The sequence below is a fragment of the Oncorhynchus tshawytscha genome, linkage group LG22, assembly GCF_018296145.1.
Source record: "Oncorhynchus tshawytscha isolate Ot180627B linkage group LG22, Otsh_v2.0, whole genome shotgun sequence".
NCBI lineage: Eukaryota > Metazoa > Chordata > Actinopteri > Salmoniformes > Salmonidae > Oncorhynchus > Oncorhynchus tshawytscha.
The window spans coordinates 2,320,422-2,340,537 of record NC_056450.1 but is presented as its reverse complement, the minus strand read 5'-3'; the positions used below and the strand labels follow the sequence as shown (position 1 = coordinate 2,340,537).

At 41.1% G+C, this 20,116-nt stretch overlaps 2 long non-coding RNA genes across 2 annotated transcripts; both read right to left on the bottom strand.

The window, feature by feature from the left end:
- Nucleotides 1-905: 905 nt before the first annotated feature.
- LOC112221376 lies at nt 906-3,227 on the bottom strand. The gene is made up of 3 exons (XR_002949014.2): nt 3,025-3,227; nt 2,336-2,481; nt 906-1,924 (listed from the first exon to the last, which is right to left on the bottom strand). It is a non-coding gene; the product is annotated as an uncharacterized LOC112221376 (long non-coding RNA).
- Nucleotides 3,228-6,608: 3,381 nt separating this feature from the next.
- LOC121840430 lies at nt 6,609-16,472 on the bottom strand. The gene is made up of 2 exons (XR_006079617.1): nt 11,519-16,472; nt 6,609-10,910 (listed from the first exon to the last, which is right to left on the bottom strand). It is a non-coding gene; the product is annotated as an uncharacterized LOC121840430 (long non-coding RNA).
- Between the last annotated feature and the right edge of the window lie 3,644 nt (nt 16,473-20,116).

Genomic DNA, 20,116 nt, shown 5'->3' with positions numbered 1-20,116 from the left:
GTGAAATGCAGTAACATGCAGGTCATAATGTCACCACTAAATGGCAGCATTTGTATTGAGTAGATTCACTACAGTACATTACAACAAAGGTAATGGGTAGAATCACTTTATGACAACCTAGCAATGAGAGCTTGTTACGACAAGCACACGCTAGGTGCTCATTACAACAATATTTTCTTACTGAACCTATAATGTAAATTAAACTTTTATAGCCAATACATTTTGTATTGAATATCTTTCAACTGCAAATGGCACGCGCTGATGAATGAAAACATTAATGCAGGAATGCATGAACTTGCCGCACTGGCTTTAGTCACACACATTCTAATTTAGCTAGCTAGCTAACAATCTTATCTCATCATGAATGCAAGCATATGGCCTGAATGATAGATCTGCACCAACTGTCTTCATTTTGCAGATTGTATATTTTGGAAAACAAACTAAATAAGCCCACTAACATAACAGGCCCAGGCAGTAACTATTTTAATCAGGATGAGTATTCACTTTGGCGCCAGTCCAGTGTTTGTACATTAGTAGCACAGATTGCTAGCTAGCTAGTCAAACTACCTTGCTGGCTAGATAGCCAGGTAACGCTAACTAAGTGAGAATGTGATGAGGTCAGGCCTGCTCGCTTGGTGAAGTGTACTTTAGATTTTTTACTTATTTAAAATACACTGTTGCCTACTTTCTCTCACATTGTGACTTAGGGATGAATGATGTTCAATGAGCAGGGTGTAGAGCACCCTCTTCAGGGAACCATTGAAAAAAAAAATGTCCGCAAAGGAGCAGATGTATTGGTTCATTCTATGTTTATAAGATCAGCGCTTTATCAGTGGATTAAAGACCGATACAAATATTTCGGTGAAGGCTAATATTCGGCAGATAATATTGGTCAACTGGTTTATCGTTCGGGCTCTAATGTTAGTCTAATCAAATTCAGTATCTGAAGCGAAACACAGTGCCCCGGCTTTGATATAAAACAGCCCTCAGTTAGATAGTGAGGAAGAAACGTAACAATGTGAGTTTACTCCATGGAGTCCGAATTTATTTATTTTTTAAATCTCAGCTACAAGTGAATGAGACAACTGTGGACAAAAAGAATAACAAAGGAAACGTTTATCTCAATATGTAATGTACTGTAGGTTGCACGTGGTTTTTATAACAACTAACAGAAAGACAAGACACAGTATAGGAAAATAAAAACTATAAAATGAACAAAGACAAAGCTGCAATAAAAAGTTTGACAAAAAAACAAAAGAGACATGGAGGTGCCAGATCTGGTTGACCTTTGACCTGTCTGTCTCCGAAAGGATGGGACAACTCCCGCGTGGGTGATTATATTTCAGTATGCATGGCACACACACTTCATCCTGCCAGTTCATAGACGACACTTGATTCCACATCAATAAGAATGTACTATAGTAGCTGGTCTGTCTCCATAAGCGTGGGTAACATTATCATTTTACTCTCTTTATTCTCCACATCTAGGGTTTTGTCCAAAAGTCATTCACTTTAGAATAAGTTTACATTCAATTTGGACAGTGATAAGAGCTGCGTTCCAATATGATAAACTACTTTGACCCTCCTGTCCCTGCATTCTTTCCTTTATGATCATGGATAGTAGAAAAAACTGGATAGGTGAGAGAAATAAGATGAACATGTTATCAAGGTACTTTCATATCATTAGTCATGTAAGAGAGGATATGAGAAGACTAGGATAATCAAGAGTCTATTGGGGTCATGGTGGGGTCAACATTGTCGCTCACACCTCCTTGTTGACTATGTCGTCCAGGTCTGGAATGCAGACGTCAGCTTTGACCAGGGGGATCTTGTCCACCACCTCTGGGAAGGGCCTCTGCTTGATGTTGTAGCGGATCCCCACGTTATCCTTGGACACTGGGCTGCCCTCTGGGACAAACACCTGCTGTAGGAGAGGAGAGGATGTTCAATTAGTATTTATTATTATTATTATTATTATTATTATTATATAATACTGGGTATAACAGTTGTGTATTACTATAAGAGTAGAGTATGGAATCAGCAGAGATTTGAGAAATACTAGTTGGTGTAAACAGCTACCACAAAATAAATCATTTGAAGATGCAAATAATCGCTTGTTATTGTAGTTTGCTAGCCATTTCATTTCTAACATTTTCCTATTGGTAATAGGGAAATTGGTAACTTTTGTATGGAAGCAAAGCTCTCATACCCTTTCCACACTACTGAGCTGAGCTAAGCAAAGCCACGCTAAATTGTACTATGACAATATCAGAGCCAGAACAGTAAGGTTCGGGTTATTAAGGTAGTGTGAAAGGTTATACTCTGTGTGCCTCACAGACAGACTAAGGTGGACCAGTGGGCCAACTAACTGGTCTCCCCCTCTGGTTGGCCCGTGCTCCTCTGGGCTGGTGGAAGAGCTGCATGGTCCAGGTGTGTCGGCCGGTCACGCCCCGGATCAGGAAAGCCACTGACGGGCGGGGTCTGCCAGAGAGCGGAGAAGCGGTTACACCAGGGTTCCCAGTGCTTGAGACAAAATGGGTGCCTGACTAGCCATCTGCCATTGAGATGCCTACTCACTTTCATAAGCCAGTGTCCTATTTGCATTTATGTATCTGACTTATTTTGCTGTTCATTGTACAAGGTGAGTGTCATGATTGAGAAACTTAGCAAAACAAGCTTGATTTTGAGTAAAAAAAGCAACACAAGCATCAACCAACAGACACGACAATACGACAAAAACAACAGCAACATGCAACTACTTATACAACTGACAATAGTTAATAAACCTAGTTGTTACATGTCAAAATCAATGCAGTGCACTATGCTTGTAGTGAATGTGGTTATAGTAGGTGGTTATAGTGCTTATAGTGAATAAATTGTCCTGCACAGATGTGATCGCTATAAGAGGAATGTACAGTAGCTGCAGTCTATCCAAATAAAGTCAGTTTATCCAAATAAAGTGAAAGCCCAGCTCTTTTTAAAAAGGGAGGTCTGGTTTTGTCAGTTCTGCTCAGTCCTACTCACTCTGCTCATTGCCCAACGGTTGCTCCAGCATGGCCAGGATGACTGAGTTGTCCAGGACAAAGTAGCGGAGGTTTCTAGGTCCCGTGGCTTTGAGGCGGGCGTAGCATATCAGAGTATCCTCGTTCAGCAGGCTGCAGGTGGAGGCTGGGCCACTGGGGGAGGGGAAGGCCCCCAGGACCTGGATGATACCGTGACAACAACAACAAAACCAACGAGAGCGAGAGGAGGTTGGTTATAAAGTGGCTACCCAGACAGGAGCAATTAACAGTATTTATTTAGTTATTATTGGACATGTGCAATTTTGGGGAAAAATACAATGGTCATGTTCATCAAGGTACACCGTAGCAAAGTGTTTTGAAACAGAAAACAAAAATATATTTGTTAATGGACAAGTCTGGGCAGATACACCCTGAATCAACCATTTTCCTTCATTTTTATGCCTAATGAACACAACCCAGGTGTTTGGTGCACTGGTTTTAGAATCTCACCAGGAGAGGGTGGCCACGGCTGCATCCTTAACCCTAATGGAGGCCGGGATGTGCTCCTTCCCTCTCTTGTGCCTCACCTCCTGCTCTTGTTTAGACTTGCAGCCTGAGATACCCATCTCTACGATCTACAACACCTCCACCTGACAGAGAGAGAGACACAGGTCAAATACAGGCAAAACTCCACACATGGTCAATACCTCAGACATGGTCCTACAACAAACATAGTGGTCATATATGGTTAATAAACAAATAGACAAATATAGTGAGGTCCAAAGGTATTTGGACAGTGACATGTTTTGTTGTTTTGGCTCTGTATTCCAGTACTTTGTGATTTCATCCAAATCGGGTGAACCGTTGAAAAAATTGCTGTTGGATGCATTTGCAGTTTGTTTTGGTTGTGTTTTTAAGATTATTTTGCCCAATAGAAATGTAAATAATGTAGTGTGTTATTTTGAAGTCATGTTTATCGTAATTAGAATGTGTTTCTAAACACTGCTTCATTAACGTGGATTCAACCATATTTATGGATAATCATGAATTAATTAATCATGAAGAGTGTGAAAGGGAAATGCTAACCTCCCCTGTTATTGTAATGGTGAGAGGTTAGTATGTCTTGGGGGTATGATATAAACTGCTAACCTCCCCTGTTATTGTAATGGTGAGAGGTTAGCATGTCTTGGGGGTATGATATAAACTGCTAACCTCCCCTGTTATTGGTAACGGTGAGAGGTTAGCATGTCTTGGGGGTATGATATAAAATGCTAACCTCCCCTGTTATTGTAATGGTGAGAGGTTAGCATGTCTTCCCCTGGGTGAGAGGTTAGCATATGATATAAAATGCTAACCTCCCCTGTTATTGTAATGGTGAGAGGTTAGCATGTCTTGGGGGTATGATATAAAATGCTAACCTGGTGAGAGGTTACCCTGTTATTGGTAATGGTGAGAGGTTAGCATGTCTTGGGGGTATGATATAAAATGCTAACCTCCCTGTTATTGGTAATGGTGAGAGGTTAGCATGTCTTGGGGATATAAAATGCTAACCTCCCTGATTGTAATGGTGAGAGGTTAGCATGTCTTGGGGTATGATATAGGTGATAACTGCTATGTCTTGGTCTTCAGGTAAATTCTAACCTCCCCTGTTATTGGTAACGGTGAGAGGTTAACATGTCTTGGGGGTATGATATAAAATGCTAACCTACCCTGTTATTGGTAATGGTGAGAGGTTAGCATGTCTTGGGGGTATGATATAAAATGCTAACCTCCCCTGTTATTGGTAATGGTGAGAGGTTAGCATGTCTTGGGGGTATGATATAAAATTCTAACCTCCCCTGTTATTGGTAATGGTGAGAGGTTAGCATGTCTTGGGGGTATGATATAAAATTCTAACCTCCCCTGTTATTGGTAATGGTGAGAGGTTAGCATGTCTTGGGGGTATGATATAAAATGCTAACCTACCCTGTTATTGGTAATGGTGAGAGGTTAGCATGTCTTGGGGGTATGATATAAAATTCTAACCTCCCCTGTTATTGGTAGGTTCCTGAGAAACAGCCACGAACTGTCATGTTTCACTGCACATCAGTGGCGATTTTAGCATGTAAATCATGTGGGGCAAACTCCCCATTTTTTTTTAGATACATGCCAGCAAGCCATTACACAACACAACACTAAACAATACATTAATCGCACTATAAATCACTGGAGACTGAGACAGGAGGGGTCGGGAGACACTGTGGCACCGTCTGACGATACCCACGGAAAGGGCCAACCAGGCAGGATATAACCCCACCCACTTTGCCAAAGCACAGCCCTCACACCACTAGAGGGATATCTTCAACCACCAATGTACCATCCTGAGGCAAGGCCGAGTAAAGCCCGCAAAGATCTCTGCCACAGCACAACCCAAGGGGGGCGCCAACCCAGACAGGAAGATCATGTCAGTGACTCAACCCACTCAAGTGACGCACCCCTCCTAGTGACGGCATGGAAGAGCACCAGTAAGCCAGTGACTCAGCCCCTGTAATAGGGTTAGAGGCAGAGAATCCCAGTGGAGAGAGGGGAACTGGCCCGGCAGAGACAGCAAGGGCGGTTCGTTGCTCCAGTGCCTTACCGTTCACCTTCACACTCCTGTGCCAGACTACACTCAATCATATGACCTACTAAAGAGATAACTCTTCAATAAAGACTTAAAGGTTGAGACCGAGTCTGCATCTCTCACATGGGTAGGCAGACCATTCCATAAAAATGGAGCTCTATAGGAGAAAGCCCTGCTTCCAGCTGTTTGCTTAGAAATTCTAGGGACAGTTAGGAGGCCTGCGTCTCGTGACCGTAGCGTACGTGTAGGTATGTACGGCAGGACCACATCGGAAAGATGGGTAGGAGCAAGCCCATGTAATGTTTTGTAGGTTATCAGTAAAACCTTAATCAGCCCTTGCCTTAACAGGAAGCCACTTTAGAGAGGCTAGCACTGGAGTAATATGATAAATTTTTTTCGTTCTAGTCAAGATTCTAGCAGCCGTGTTTATCACTAACTGAAGTTTATTTAGTGCCTTATCCGGGTAACTCGAAGGTAGACAAAAAGTGACAAAAAAAATCTGCCTAATTTTTGGACAGGAAGTGTAATGCAATGTTACGTAGATGGAAAAAAGCTGTCCTTGAAACAGTCTTGATATGTTTATCAAAAGAGAGCTCAGGGTCCAGAGTAATGCCAAGGTCATTCAGTTTTATTTGAGACGACTGTACAACCATCAAAATTAATTGTCAGATTCAGCAGAAGATCTCTTTGTTTCTTGGGACCTAGAACAAGCATCTCTGTTTGATCAGAGTTTAAAAGTAGAACATTTGCAGCCATCCACTTCCTTATGTCTGAAACACAGGCTTCCAGCGATGACAACCTTGGGGCTTCACCATGTTTCATAGAAATGTACAGATTTGTGTCTTCCGCATTGCATTGAAAGTTTACATTATGTTTCCGAATGACATCAATGAGGTGTGAAAACAATTGTGGTAACTAAAACGGAACCTTGAGGAACACCGAAATGTCCAGTTGATTTGTCAGAGGACAAACCATCCACAGAGACAAACTGATATCTTTCCGACTTTGTGAAAATCAATATAGACTTTTAATACAACAGTATCATAAGCCGGAGCGGTCCGCGAAACACACACCCTTTTTCAGAGCCCTCGCCCTGAGTTATACACCTACCATATAAGTCCCTCCCATATGCAAATTAAGTTACATCCCAATCCATGCTTCCTGCTTGTTCAGCCCAATAACGCCCCCATCTGCTTTCCATTAGATCCTAATGGTGACAAGACCCTTGCTTTGACCCTTCACTCAGCTTAATGCATTCTCCTGTTTGTGTGTTATCTAGGGTCAGCAGACTATGTGTCTCTTCTGTTTTTAGCATGCTCAGCTATACTAAAAATACTATACATTTCTCTATGCTATAGGCTTGCTTTATCTCTGTAATTAACTCTGTGTGTCTTTTGTATGTGTCTTTCATCTCCTTTAGCTTTAGGGTGCCCAGCTGTTCTGGTCGCCTTCTCTTCATATGGTTGTCTAAGATCAAACAGACTTGTCTCCTGTGATGTGATTGATGTCTGTAATCCATCAGTTGGTCCTTTGGCTGACCCCCTCCTTAGACAACCTCTGACCTTTGTATGTCCAGCTGCCCTAGGCGTCTATGTGTTGCCCTCTCCCATGGCCCCACTCTGGCTTCCTGTCCTATACAATAGACAATGTATTTTACCAGAACAGGAAATGAACCCATAAGTGTATCTCTCTTGTGTTACTATAATCATGAATATAATCTCTCCCACATAACCAATTTCTCCCACATAACCCCCCTCTGGGGCTAAATAGCCCCATAATAATTCAAATATAACCCTAGGACGGTGAATGAGAATACCTGTGATAGACAATAAAACATAAAAACAGAGTAACACATATAATACCAACTGAACCAAACATCTCTAGTATTTCATAAGAGTAAAAGATCCAGTTATGTATAGAAACAACAAAAAATAATACATTACATTTTGTTGTAGCATGAGCACATAAGTACATAACCTCAGGCAAGGCTATCTTAGTTTATGTGAAAAAGAAAAAATATTTCAAAATAAAAGTGACACATCATTTTAAATTTAAGCTATCAACACGATCCTCCCTCTCAGACACCTCTCGAACAAACAGGATACCAACCTCTCTTAAAAGATTAAGGACATGGTCCATAGACACTTGTAACCGGGATATCCCACTGTTACCTTCATGTTTTGAAATTAACCTAATATTTAGAAGGCAAAACCAACTTCTAATTAAAAGAAATAGTCATTGATATACCTATCAAAAACATTCAACAAAACATACTAAAACACAAGACCACAAGCAAAATATAAATATTAAAACCATACATAGTACCCCTGTATTTACTATGAAAAATACCCTTTTTGTGGATATGTATCAGTTGACTGTCCTATGAATTTGGAATGTCAGCATATACATGTAAACCATCCTTATGAAAACCCTGGCAAGTTGTAACCACCTCCAGAGACCACTCCATACAGGCAGTTTGGATTACCAAAAGAGCAGTCAAGGGGTCCACCAACCACATTGCATAACTGTCCATTTCCATCAGTATAGTGGCCTGGCCTACCCGGCACAGGATCAACTATCACCGGAGTGTCAGCTCTACTTACAAACATCTGTTTAATCGTTGTCTGGATCACAAGTGATTTCACCCAGGGTAAAACACAACAAAATACAATACCCAGAGCCAATAACCCCCTCCCAGCATAAAGGCCATCCTAGCAAACATGGCTCCCCATTTCCCCAATGCTAAGTCCAACCAATCCCAAACATGAGAGTCCACCCCAGCATTTTCCTTAACCTCTTCTCTTAACCCTTTAAGTTTAGCCATAGTGATTGCAAAGAATCCATTAGGCGCAGTGTTATTGGGAATAAAGGTGCAACAATCATCCCCGAACATAACAAACTCCACCCTTCTCTGCCAAAAGCCAATTGAGAGCCTGTCTATTTTGCCAAGACATTTTACTGGTATCCTGTACCTGTTCCCCCAACGCCGTTAGAGCCGAGTCAGTATAGTTAATGAATCTCTGTTGGTTATAGTATATATAATTAATCCACTCTAAGTTCTTATTTGGTGTTATCCACAAAAATATAGATTCAAATACAGATTTAACTTCATCTCTTGCCTTGAACTCCTGAGGTACCCCTCTAGGCTGTCCAATTACATCAAGGTATACCTCAGTGTCTTTCTCATACGCCCTCTTAACTCTATAGTTAACACAGTCATCATGGGGTGATTCAATAATGGTAACCTGTTGAATTGCTCTAACTAAGGTACAAAGACCCGTCCACCCATCTGGCAGTACATTCAACAGTTTGTTATTTCCACACATCCAGAAACTATCCGCAATACCCCTGTCTTGATTGTTTAGCATAATAAGAGGTGGCGCAACCTGAGTTATTTTACCACACAACCCTTTTCTATTCCTCACCAACTCCTGCAGTCTCTAGTACCCAAATAGTATCACATTCCACAGTGGTGTTTCCTACATAAATACCTTCGGTGTTATGGCTGTAAAAACATTCACATTTACCTTTAATCACAGTGTTTCCATCTAACAAAGGTCCATTTCATTCAGTTCAAATGTTATAGACAGCACAATCCTTGTCACCCAACCCAGTGTTGTTCAACACAGTCCTTCCTCTAGTGCTCCCTTGGGCAATCCTACATTCTATGTCACACAAGGGAATAGAATACTTTCTGTTGGTACAATGATAATTTTTCCAATTTGCACAGTCTTTAAATGATGCTGGTTCAGGAACTATCATGAGATCCGACAAAGGTGATTTACTACACAATATACAATTGTCCATTCTGTGCTTGTTTGCTGTATACCTAGCCCATTTGTACCATTCATTTTTCACCTCTTCTTCCTGTGTGGTGTCCTTGAACGATTCTGAATCTGATACATCTATATCTGTCATCTTGGCAATGTTCTTGTCATGAGGTGGGTCATTAGAGTTTGAACATTTTTTTCCCTCCAAATGTCAACAAAGAACCCTCCTGGTTCTGATGCTTTCTAGCTACCACAGGCTCTTCCTGTTTAAGTATTGGCGTAAGACCAATTCTGAATGAGTGAGGAACTACTCCCTTCAGTCAATCTTGTTCTCATTATTTCCAACTATTAATATTTCACCTTCAACTGGTTCAATCTGATTCATGGTGAGCACCCACTCGTCCACTTCTTTGGTTAACGTCAGGTCACATCCTTTTGAGTCCCAAATGACTTCTCTCTTCTTTTGATGATATGTCCATCCACGAATGCAATCTCCGGTAAGGGTTTGATCCTTTTGTCTTCTGTTTTCCTGTTTCAGTTATATGTTGAGGTGGAACAAAGATTCTAACCTTGTCAGTCTTTTTAGATTGTTTGACTGGTCCCTCTCTTCTCTTCCTGTTTCCACCCTACATCTTGATTGTGCGTGAGTCTGTTGTTGTTATACTAGTGTTCACTGTTACTTCTGTTATGTCTATGTCATTGTTCTTCTGTTGTTCTAACTTCAATTGTTCATTATGGAGACAATTCAAGAGCTGAAAAGTAAATTTTTGGGGAAATTGCCATTTTCTTCAGCTCACTCGACTTTTCCTTCTCGTTAGTGGGGTCTCTCCTTCTTTCCTCCCCTGAAGCTCCCTCCTCAGGCCGGACTGGGCTTCCATTTGGAAGGTGTCCATTTCAGGGAAGAGATGTTCCCATTCATTAGGCAATAACTCGGAGCCCCTCTGTAGAGGGCTTCTGTCAAAGAGGCCTGCCCCAACAGGTATATCATCAGGAGTGGCAGACATGTTACCCCCTCCCACTTCTGGGCTTTCTGGCCATACTGGAGGAAACTTTGGTCGTTTGTCTCTTTTCTTTTCAGGCTCTTTTCCCCTTGTGCTTCTTCGGAGTGTGTTAGCTGATGCACTCTTTGTATTTGGTCTGCCATTTTCTTGAGTCCTTCTCTCCGTCGGGATTCGGGTGCAGTGGTTTAGATGATACCACGTCTTGCTTCCTTTCACTTGGACGGCCGTGTTTGTGGCCGTTGCCACCTCGTAGGGTCCTTCCCTCCTCGGCTGATCCCACTTCCTTCCGAACACTCGACCGTCTCCTGGTATCACTGGGAGAGGTCCTTCTGGTCTCCTTGGATCATCAGATGTGGAACCTCTCGTCCTGGTTCAGGTTTCTGCCTTCTTTCTGTGGGGCATTCATACTTAAAGACTTATGGCCTCTGTTCTACGATTACACCATACATTCTCTTACTTCCATCACTCATCACACAAACTGACATTCCAGCTGAAGCTGGAGAACCCTTCTCCATCTGGTTTCCTAAACAAAAGACTTGGAAAACAAAAGACACAACATAACAGTATTGACAATGTTATGTGTTATGCTTGACTGTATTCATAAATACTGAAATCTAAGACCATGACAATTCCCACTCTCTCTTCACCCGACTCTATGCTTTCAGGATGTGTTTCTGCTGGACTCTACAAAAATGGAGGCCCTAATTAGCTTCCTCATGCTTTTATCCAGTCTTCCCCTTTCGGCCACAGGTTCTGAGAGGTGTTCCCATGTCATTTTTTACTTAGTTCCCCAATTGCTCTATATCAACTGATAAGCATGTGCATAACCTTAATCAACATTATTTCTTCTTGAAGTAATTCAACACTGAATGGGCTTCCACATCGAGCCTTCAACATGTGGTTTAGGTACAACTACCCTAATATCTATCCTTATTCATATGATACATTATCAAATAAAACAAATAACCCCCAAACTCAACCCAGTATGTCTACAGTAGAATCTAGTCTCTCTCTCTCTCTCTCTCTCTTTTGTTTTGTTTCACGTCCTCTGTCATGGTGTTTTCAAGCTCTCCCAGTATTCAGCTGGACCTTACTTCTTGTGAAACTTATGCACCCATCAAAGAGAGACATGACGATCTTTACCACTGCAGGTACTGTAAGAAGTATATCCCCAGCCCAGTGTATCTTGATGTACACTCAGTCTCCAGAATTCAGCCCATGCCCTTCCATCTGGCGTCTTATGTGCTCTTTTCCTGGGAACATATTACTAACACTTTGGGTTATTTCCTGACAACAGACTTTCTTAAATAACGGCCCTATGTAAACATTCTGTTATGTAAACAGTCTGTCTCAAATACCTGGCCTCTTGTCACAAAAATATTCATAATGATAGCCAAATTATGGTCCCTACAGCAACTGCTGTAAGAATTGCATGTTTTCTAGTTGAAAGAATATCCAATCCTAACAAAACTAAGTCCTAAGCTTCTTCAAAATGCCCCTACTTATTACTTTTACCATAATCGAGGTGTGTGTAATGTTCTATTTATTTTTAGAATTGTCCCTATACCCTTACAAGACCAACTGTCCTTCCTTTTCTGTGAATTATCTTGTCTATTAATATACATTGTTTCTAGAAATAACACCCCCCCTTTGTTACCATAACACAGTCAATTTATATCAGTCTCCTCTCAGAAAAATACTCTTATTTTCCTCAAAACAAAAATAAATTGACCAAACTAGAAAAATAGTAAAGTAAATTATAATAACTGCATATTTGCAATAAATTACCACTATTTGTAATGTCTCCTTCATCCTTGGGTGTTATCACACAACAGACTATACTTTTTATTCAATTACTTATGTCATTCCAATGTATCACTCCAATTACAATGATATTGTAAAATAAAAGAAACAAAAACCTTTAATTTAATATTCTGCAAGTTCTGTCAACCAACCTGTCTCAGGATTAGTTTACAGAGTTTTCCCATATTCAAAACATAACTAAGTGTTGTTTATAAATTATCCAATCCAATATTCAGGATAACAGTCCTTAGTGTTTACTTTAACTCAAATTTTACCTATATAATACATCATCCCTTTAATATTAACTTTATACTAAAAACTTTTAGTACCAGTAACATCTATTTTATCATGCGCCCTTTTGCCTCTGTTTTTCTGTCATGAGCAGCCTGGTAACAAAAGGTCATTATCCCCTTTAGTCTTTCTTCTCCCAGTACATAGCACTCCAGAGACAGTTCACAGGTCATCAGACACAGTTGTCCCACACTATTCAGCCAGTAGGGTGGGTTTGAGTTTCACACACACTTGGTGTGATGATAATGCTTGGGAGAGACTAATGCATTCTGACATTACATTTCCATGATAACTCCCTTATTCTACTGGCAATCTCTCAGATGAGCTACAGATTATGTAGTTATCAACATAACCCTTGCAGAAACTCCCGCTCCAATAACCTATTTGGAGTAACTGTTATCCCTTGTTTACATATATTTCCATTTTATATGTAGAATGAACAATGCACATTTTGTATTTACCCAAAGACCATAACCCCAGGGAACTGATAATCTCTCCTATGAACCCATGTTTAATAAAAATAAACCTATTTGAATAACTAGTCAATTCAAGATTACCTCTTCATCTTTTTCCCCAAGGACAAAATAGAATTACAAAGTGATGGTACACTTTGAATATAGAATGGTGTTGCTCAATCATTTTATAATTCAATCCCACCTGTTCCAACAATTTCTAGTGAAGTTGATCAGTTTTCACAGGAAATTATTAGGGTTCAGGGCATTTGACACCATTCAAATGTTTTCACTCTCTTTTCTTTAGAAACATCTTAACCACACTTTCAAAAGCACTTCCATCCTTCTGCATACCCAGTCTAAAACTGAATTGAATAAACCATTGAAAATGTAACCCCTTTTCTTCTGGAAAAGAAATGTACATGTCGTTAACATTCACAATATTACCCTTTAAATCATCAAGCCAATAATAGTATTACACATACTAAAATTCCCTCACTTTTCCCGAGCATGCGACAGAAGCTCCAGCCATGCACAGAACGCACAATTCCTCCCTGCTCGGCCATCTGTATCCTACCCTTAGAAACTGAAAACACCCATACACTACAATTTGCTCTTCTTCCAACCACCTTCACCACGTTCTGCAATCCTTCATATACGTTTATTCTCCGTATTTTGACGCTGCTAACAACAACTTCCTCCACGCATTCAATCACCATTGTAACCGCCATTTTAATACAAAACGACTCCAAGTGAGGCTATTTGTAAATTACATCGGTACCTTACTAGAAGTTAGGTAAAACGTGATCTAGTACGTATTTTATCACATATAAACTGTACTCTCTATGAACCACTTTTTGATCAATCAGAGACTATACACCGCTTGGAGAAAACTCCATTCATACTTACCTTAGAACGATCAGCCGCTGTTCTTTTGAAAAGGGTGCTACCGCATTCCAGTGTCATCTTACACAAATTTTTCCCCCACCCTTCCCCCATCGTAATGCATTTCTGATGATAGAATGTTAATTAACATTAAAACGCTGGTAAGTTAAACTTTTTGTTATGGTTTTATGTGATTGTTCCAATTCATTCCTGTTTACCGGGCAATGTTACCCTACATTATCTGGTTTGCTCCTTCATATTCAAATTGAATTGGCAGAATTAACGTTCGCGTCTTTCAGCGTCTCTATGGCTTTATTACATTTCGCTATCCCTATATTCCAGGAAGAAACAATCCGTTTGTTTCCATGATACTATTTATTTTCCCTAAACACTCCCATCGCATTATACACTTTATTTACTATTTCCCAAGGCAGATCTACCCTACTTTCTCAAATAATAATTTATTAGTCACATCACTTAATACCCCTAGTAAAACCTATTCTATAATGTCTACAACTGTATTACTGAATTTTACAGAAGCCTTCATGTCTTATTCTAGTACAGCACCTCAAATATCACTGTGTTTTTATCTTTGCTTATACTATTACTTTAACTTTATTCAGTGTATTAAATCCTATTTCATATAATTTTCCTTCTAATACAGCTTATTTATAATGTAATGCACTTTCTTATCTCTCTATTTATCCGCTTGCTATTTTCTCTCTTAGCCTATTTTACTGTTTAATTCCTGAGGCTATTTTTAAATTGCAGCCTCCTATTTCGTTTACGGGGCTCGTGATATTTTTAATATGTATTCTAGACTTCTATTTTCATGCACTTTTCTCACTTTATTCTTAACCGCCTAGATTTATTTTAACCAGTATATTTTAATCTGTATATTTTTAAGTTATTTCTTCCTACTTCGCATTGAGAGTTAAATGCGCACTCTTTCTCAAATTACACTTAGTTAACTGTCAGAGAGGCCCGTGCATTCCCAGTTGGTCACAGACACACAGCCTGTTCTTCCTCTTCTTTCTAATCTGCTCATTCATCACAAAGAATTATATTATAGCATTCATTCAATCCCTTCGTTTTTACCTAAAAACGAAATAGTTTATTACCTAACTTAATTCACTTCCTCAACATAAGCTGGTATTATCCTATAGGATTTTTCACGCATTCCCTTCGTTTTTACCTAAAAACGACCTATAGTTTATCCCCTAGCTTAATACACTTCCTCTACATAAACTGGTATTATCCTATAGGATTTTTACGACATGACGAGACTACTGTCTAATCGGATCAGCTTGTCTTCATATCCTATTCATCCACCCCGTATTGATCTTTATTCTACGTTAGAGCAATATCGTGGCGCGACCTACTGATTTATAAACCCCCGTTTAGCTAGACGGAGCGTTTTGTATTCGCAGGATTTCCTTTTTCAGTTGAACGTCGCACAATCAGGCCAGCGTTCTTTCTGTGTTTTAAATATTCACCCGTACAGTCCTTCATTTTAAAGCGGTAGCCATGTGTATTTATTTACTAAATACTCATCCGTACAGACCTTTTCCTTGAAGCGGTAGCCATGAATATTTCCCTATCTACTTATCAATAAAGTAGCCTACCCATACAGTCCTTCAGCTAAATATTTTGAAGCGGTATCGTAGGATTTCTATAATTACTTAATTTATTCAGACCTTATAAGCAGGTAGTTGCAGCCCTGTGCCCAACATGCCGAATAACACACCTGACACCGTTCACAGCCCCCGCCTACTCACTCACTAAACATGCATGCACATTCATTATACAATTCCCAAGCTTACACACATGCATGCAAATTCATTGAATTTCAAAAAGTTCTTTCGTTTCTATAATTTTTAGGAAATTTTAGAGAGAGAGACCTACTTGACGCTCCTCTTGCTGAGGCAGGATCTCTGAAGCGATCTACGCAAACATTTCACTGTTGTCTTACCTTAGCTGGGTGGCCACCCTTGTTTGCCCAGATCGTCCAAAGATCCCGCTGCCAGCCAAGAACGTTTTTCAGTCCCTGACTCTCCTGGCAAAGCTCGCCAAGTCTGTGGTGGCAAATCGGTTCAAAAATGACACATCCAAGAACTTTGTGAAAATCAATATAGACTTTTAATACAACAGTATCATAAGCCGGAGCGGTCCGCGAAACACACACCCTTTTTCAGAGCCCTCGCCCTGAGTTATACACCTACCATATAAGTCCCTCCCATATGCAAATTAAGTTACATCCCAATCCATGCTTCCTGCTTGTTCAGCCCAATAACGCCCCCATCTGCTTTCCATTAGATCCTAATGGTGACAAGACCCTTGCTTTGACCCTTCACTCAGCTTAATGCGTTCTCCTGTTTGTGTGTTATCTAGGGTCAGCAGACTATGTGTCTCTTCTGTTTTTAGCATGCTCAGCTATACTAAAAATACTATACATTCCTCTATGCTATAAGCTTGCTTTATCTCTGTAATTAACTCTGTGTGTCTTTTGTATGTGTCTTTCATCTCCTTTAGCTTTAGGGTGCCCAGCTGTTCTGGTCGCCTTCTCTTCATATGGTTGTCTAAGATCAAACAGACTTGTCTCCTGTGATGTGATTGATGTCTGTAATCCATCAGTTGGTCCTTTGGCTGACCCCCTCCTTAGACAACCTCTGTGATCTTTTCCTCAAAGAAGTTCATGAATTTATCACTGCTGAAGTTAAAGACATCCTGTCTTGGGGAATGCTGCTTTTTTAGTTAGCTTTGCGACAGTCTCTTTGACACTACACGTTACTGTCTCTCCAAGCTAGTCGGAAGACTTCCAGTTTGGTGTGCCGCCATTTCTGTTCCAATTTTCTGGAAGCTTGCTTCAGAGCTTGGATATTTTCTGTATACCAGGGAGCTAGTTTCTTATGACAAACGTTTTTTGTTTTTAGGGGTGCGACTCCATCTAGGGTATTGCGCAAGGTTACATTTAGTTCCTCAGTTAGGTTGTTAAATTATTTTTGTACTCTGACTTCCTTGGGTAGGCGGCTGAAGTCTGGAACGGCATCTAGGAATCTTTGGGTTGTCCGAGAATTTATAGCACGTTGATCCTTGGTTGGGGTCTGAGCAGATTATTTGTTGCGATTGCAAACAAAATAAAATGGTGGTCCAATAATCCAGGATTATGAGGGAAAAACATTCAGATCCACAACATTTATTCCACTGGACAAAACTAGGTCCAGAGTATGACTGGCAGAGTAAGTCCGGAGACATGTTGAACAAAACCCACTGAGTCAATCGCTCTGAAAGTCTTTTGGAGTGGGTCTGTGGACTTTTCCATGTCAATATTAAAGTCACCAAAAATGTGAATATTATCTGCCATGACTATAAGGTCCGATAGGAATTCAGGGAACTCAGTGAGGAACGCTGTATATGGCACAGGAGGCCTGTAAACAGTAGCTCAAAAAGTGATTGAGTAGGCTGCATAGATTTCCTGACTAGATGCTCAAAAGATGAAAACATTTTTTTTTTGTAAATTGAAATTTGCTATCATAAATGTTAGCAGCACCTCCGTCTTCGCGGGATGCGCAGGAAGAAATGGCAGCTGTTTTACGGGCACCAAATCAGTTGTTTTTTTCGCATTATTTGTAACTTATTAAGTACATAATGTTTCTGCAACCATATCTTACGGCAAAAAATAGCTTCTGGATATCAGGACCGCGATCCCTCACCTCAGATTAGACTAAGATTTTTTCTTCAACAAACAAGATGCAGGCCTCTCGGGTGGCGCAGTGGTTAAGGGCGCTGTACTGCAGCGCCAGCTGTGCCATCAGAGACTCTGGGTTCACCCCCAGGCTCTGTCGTAACCGGCCGCGACCGGGAGGTCCATGGGGCGATGCACAATTGGCCTAGCGTTGTCCGGGTTAGGGAGGGCTTGGTCGGTAGCGATGAGACAAGATAGTAGCTACTACAACAGTTGGACACCATGAAATTGGGGAGAAAAAGGGGTAAAAAAAAACAACAAAAAACAAACAAACAAACAAGACGCAAAAGACAAACACCCGGCAGGGCCGACATCCCCGTTATTTGCAAGAGGAAGCGACGCAGGTACAGAGGACACATAGCCGGATGCCTGGTCAGGACCCGGTAAAGGCGAGTGGGAAAGCTGCCATTACTGTCAATACTACTTGCCAACGTGCAATCATTGGACAATAAACTAGACGAGGTACGATCATATCCTACCAACGGGACATCAAAAACTGTAATATCCAGAATCGTGGCTGAATGACGACATGGATATTCAGCTAGCGGGATACACGCTGCGCCGGCAAGATAGAACAGCACACTCCAGTAAGACGATAGCACACTCCGGTAAGACGAAGGTACTCCATTAAGTTTTCTGACGACACAACAGTGGTAGCACTGATCACCGACAACGACGAGACAGCCTATAGGAAGGAAGTCAGAGACCTGGACGGGTGGTGCCAGAATAACAACCTATCTCTCAACGTAACCAAGACTAAGGAGATTATTGTGAACTACAGTAAAAGGAGGACCGGGCACGCCCCCATTCTCATCCTCAAAAGGTTCTACAGCTGCAACATCAAGAGCATCCTGACTGGTTGAGTCACTGCCTGGTACAGCAATTGCTCAGCCTCTGACCGGAAGGCACTACAGAGCGTAGTGCCTACGGCCCAGTACATCACTAGGGCTAAGCTGCCTGCCATCCAGGACCTCTACACCAGGCGGTGTCAGAGGAAGGCCCTATAAATTGTCAAAGACCCCGGCCACCCCAGTCATAGACTGTTCTCTATGCTACCGCAGGGTAAGGGGTACCGGAGTGCCAAGTCTAGGACAAAAAGGCTTCTCAACAGTTTTTACCCCCAAGCCATAAGACTCCTGAACAGGTTCTCAAATGTCTACCCGGACTATTTGCATTGTGTGCCCCCCAACCCCTCTTTTTACACTGCTGCTACTCTGTTTATCATATATGCATAGTCACTTTAACTATACATTCATGTACATACTACCTCAATTGGGCCAACCAACAAGTGCTCCCGCACATTGGCTAACTGGGCTATCTGCATTGTGCCCACCCACCACCCACCAACCCCTATTTTACTCTACTGTTACTCTCTGCTCATCATATATGCATAGTCACTTTAACCATATCTACATGTACATACTACCTCAATCAGCCTGACTAACCGTTGTCTGTATTTAGCCTCGCTACTTTTATAGCCTCACTACTGTATATAACCTGTCTTTTTACTGTTGTTTCATTTCTTTACCTACCTCTTGTTTACCTAATACCTTTTTTGCACTATTGGTTAGAGCCTGTAAGTACACATTTCACTGTAAGGTCTAAACCTGTTGTATTCAGCGCACATGATTTGATTTGGTTACTAGTTTAAGGAGGTGAGGCCTCATTTAACACAGTAAATTCATCAGGCTTAAGCCATGCTTCAGTCAGGCCAATCACATCAAGATTATGATCAGTGAATAGTTAATTGTCTATAACTGCCTTGGAAGATTCCTCTCATAGCTTGATTTCCGACCCTACAGGGATCAATGACACCTTCAAATCTTTCTATTCCTTCCTGTATATGTCTGAATTTCCATCAGATACTGCCAATATGACCACATTTTTGGGTGAACTGGAGACTCCCACAGTTAAGGCTAAAACTGCAGATGACCTTGATTCCCCTCTCAGCCTTGAAGTTATTCAGTCTATCAAGTCAGTGCAGAGCAGCAGGGCTCCAGGGTCTGAGGAGTTCTTTAAGAAATTCTATACCAATTTAGATAAAAGTAAAGGGGCTATGTATAATGACTCACTTGAACGTGGCTCGTTGCCACCTACCCTAACACAGGCTTCAATAGTGCTTCTTAAGAAGGGAAAAGACCCCACTTCCTGTTCTTCATTTAGCCCCAAAAGTCTCCTTAATGTGGATGTAAAGGCGAAGGTGATAGCGAGGCGTCTGGAAGTCGTCTTACCAGGACTCATATCACAGGAACAAACCGGCTTTATAAAGGACAGATATTCCTTTTTTTAACATTCAGACGCTGTTTAACATGATTTATTCTAAACAATCCTCCAACTTCCCGAGGTGGTAATCTCCCTAGACGCAGAGAAGGCATTCAACAGAATTGAGTGGGAGTACCTATTTGCTGTTCTTAAAGTGTGGATTTGGATAGAAATTTAGCTCATGGATCAAGCTCTTGTATACATCTCCCCAGCCAGTGTCTGTACCAATGACACCTGTTCGGATTATTTTGCCCTGGAACGTGAGACACGCCAAGGCTGCCCACTGTCCCCTTTATTATTTCT